This window comes from Vespula pensylvanica, chromosome 13 (assembly GCF_014466175.1).
Source record: "Vespula pensylvanica isolate Volc-1 chromosome 13, ASM1446617v1, whole genome shotgun sequence".
Taxonomy (NCBI): Eukaryota; Metazoa; Arthropoda; class Insecta; order Hymenoptera; family Vespidae; genus Vespula; species Vespula pensylvanica.
Genome location: NC_057697.1, coordinates 4,378,859 through 4,382,595, shown reverse-complemented (window position 1 = coordinate 4,382,595; position 3,737 = coordinate 4,378,859).

Sequence of the window (3,737 nt, the reverse complement as noted above, 5' to 3'; positions counted from 1 at the left end):
ATACCGAAATAAGCAATAGGTCGTTTTAAAATAATTGATATGGGGTGTGCATGCAACCAGTGAGGCCAATGATTCCGTTAACGGTCATACTGCGTTGTTATACCAGTTTTTTGCCTGATCACTGAAGTTAATCATCGTTGGGCATGTTGTTAGTTGCCTGGAGGCCATTTACTTTCAGCACTTTTTGTATCTTTTTTCATGATGCATAAATTGTCTCTTTGTTTATATAGATTTCGTATTTTTTCTTTTCTTTTATAAGATTGCTTTTTCTTGGTATTGGTTACTCTTTCTGAATTACGGGTAATAAAACATTTTAATGCTTACGTTTCTTTACTTTTCTTTATTAATTTTGTTTCTTAAAGTAGATTCTTAGACTAGTTTTGTTTTTGGGGAATTAATATCGTTTTAAATAAATCGTTTTGAAGGTATAATGTTTCCATTAGTACTGTTATGTGCGAAGATTCTACTTTGTAACATCAAACTATCGGTTTATGTATTTATCATATTGACAAAAGAAAGAGCGACAAAGCGGGACAAGGCAAAATTGCGACATCGGGGAATGAAATATAATAAAAACAAAATTCAAAGGGACAGGAAATCAATAGATAAATAGTGAATAAATAAAACATAGTAAATGTATGTATGAGCAATAAATGTAAAAATAAATTATTAGAATAAATGGATAGATGAAAAGAATAATAAGTAAATAATTATGTAAGTGAATGGATAAATGATCAACATATTATTGATTGTTTTTCACAGTTAGCTGTTTTTCAGTATTATTCTTTATACTTGATCTTTATTGTTCCGTAACTTTTGTTCATCGAATAGATTTTTTTGTGATGAATCTCTTTTGATTGCCGATTTAATAGACCAATTAATAACCTGTCACCATGAAAGATATTAGAAATAATGTAACTTACTATCCATTATAGAATCCAAAATGGCGTTCATATTTTCTTCTTATATGCATATACAGGATATTCCGTTTATCTTGAGAAATTGAAATATCTCTTGTGGAATTAAATTTACCCAAAAATTGTATTTACATATTAGTTTCTTACGATGGGATACATTATATGGTCCAATTTCTTTTATTTTTGTAAGACGAATGGTAGGAAATATTTCAAAATCATATTTATTTTTTTAAATGGAAATTTATATTTCTATAGTATGTTTTAGTTACGAATTTTTGACTAGCCATATGAGGTTATTTATTATTATGAAAGGTTATAATTAATATTATAAATTTGTGAATTCCTAAGGAATATGTTAATCTGTATCGTTGGTAGCTAGTTGTATCTAATTTATGCATTAAAATAATAAATATCTAATTTTATATAAATATATCTATTTTAAATAAGAAATATTTAATTGAATAATATTTTATTTATAGTGTACGTTAAAATAAATTTCTTGTAGAATAATATATTAAAAAGTTCATATTAAATAAATATTTTTATTTATAATATTTTTTAAGCTATTTATACATAACTTTATAGAGATTATTAATGATTTGTATATTTATTTATTTCAATGTACAAATATAATATAAATATATTGTTGATCTAGTCAGGTGACTACGAGACAACGGGAGGCAAATTTTTTATCCTAACAATTTCTTATCATTCAGTGATGGACTTAGAACTTATGTAAATAATTAAATATTTTAATAAGTTATGTTGAAATTGCATTCCAGAAAGTTATAGATATCTACAATAAAATATATTTACAATTAGTTTTATTTCTTTAGGTTACATATTTGCTATGTTAGAAATGAAGGGAATACTTATCAATATATTGAGATTTATTATTAAAATATATCGGCTAGTAACAATTGAAGAAACTGACATAAAATTTTTGAAATAAAAAATAACGAAACAAAATTTTTTTAAATAATTAAAAAAGCTTTTTTACTCGGAACTGAAATTTCAAATCGCAAAATTATCCGCTCAATATGAGAATCTATACGAGTTTATATTTTGTTATAAACTCAAATTACATATTTACGTGAAATTACTCTCCTGTCTAAAAACTATCTACGCAATAGAAGATATAATTGTTCCGATCTTATTTTATTGAACAAGAGAAAGATGTAGATAATGTTGAGTTTATAATGATGAATTTTATATGTAATGAATTGGTAATTACTATTTAATAAGTATTTTATGTATATCTTTGTATTACAATATAAATTATTTAACAATAAATTTGTATGTGATTTTATTTATATAACAAAAGCCTAAGAAAACAATTTTGTAGAAAAACTTTATTTACAAAAGAGTGAATTTGATTTGCGAAAAGTTGGATTTGTAATGTAAAATTTCTATTGGTAGAGGAGATCGAAAAAGTCGAGGACAGGAGTTCTAAGAAATGAATTTGATTCTAAGAATTGAATTTGATGAGATTCTCGATTGATAACTAATCCCGTAGTACGAGACGATATATCATAAACAAATAAAAGTATACTCTAAAAAATCACAAGTATACTCTGAAAAATGACATGAAAATTGATTGATCTTTCTGAATAGGACAGAATTTTTACAATTTTGTTTGGAATTACTCATTTAATAAAGTCTAATAGTTTTAAGATTGCAAATGGATTTGATTCTATAATTGTAATTGACTGTTAACAAAATTGACTGTTCTGTTCGTAATATAAACTATATACAAAAAATATCCGTAGCGCTTTGGATTATTAGAAAGATTAGAAGGTTTTAGTTTTGTTTAGAGTTAATCGATTGTTTGTAATGAACCGACAGATAAGGACGATGTTGAAATTTTCGTTGACTCTTCATGATCAAAGTAGGGTTATTTAGTTAAGAGATCTTTTGTTTCGGTGCATTCTTCAATTGTGTAGTACTGATGGTGATAGGAATGTTCCTCGGAAGAAGCTCTCATGCGTGCCTTATCTAGGCCAACTTTTCTACAAACTGTAGTTTAGCTCTGGGTTGTGTAGATTTGTGTCGTCGATCAACGATGTAGTCAGTGGTGTAACAATTCTCTCGCCGAATATGATACATACCTAATGATAATGCAAATGTTAGTGTCAAATAATTACTTAAAGATATTTGATTAATTAAAAGATTTAGTTACGCCCGTCTAGTGTTGGATATCGATTGGGTCGCGATTATTGATCAATTAACTAAAATTTATCTCTCTCAGACTGGGAAAAAAAAATACGTATTGGTTTCGCATGAAAAACCTGAAATTTCCAATTATTTCAAAGTTTCTCAATTTTTAAGGACATCCCTAATCTTGAACATCGGGATACCAATAATAAGCTTAATCCACGATTTATTTGTTTTATGTTCTAGTAAAAATTGAAATAAAAATGTTACCCAAATTTGATATAGATATTATTCTCAGAGAATTTTTAAATAATTAGTTCTTTTAAATATATATGCACTGCACATTGTTGCGGAATTTATATTTGCAAGTATATAACATTTGACAGATCGTATTATCGACAGTTTAACTTCTATGTATTAACTTTTATAGCGATCTTTCTGTTTATTCTTCAGCGAGTGGTCTAGACCGTGGTCGGAGAATGACTGATAAAAATTACGATCAATAGACCTTTCTGCGCATGTTCATAAAAATTTACAATAAAAAGTATATCTCCTCTCGTTTAATTGTTGAGAACAATCACCTGTTTCTATACATGTAGACAATTTAGTCGCTGTAATGCGTTGGAAACTACAGAAGTACGAAGGGGTGAAACATCATAACATTGC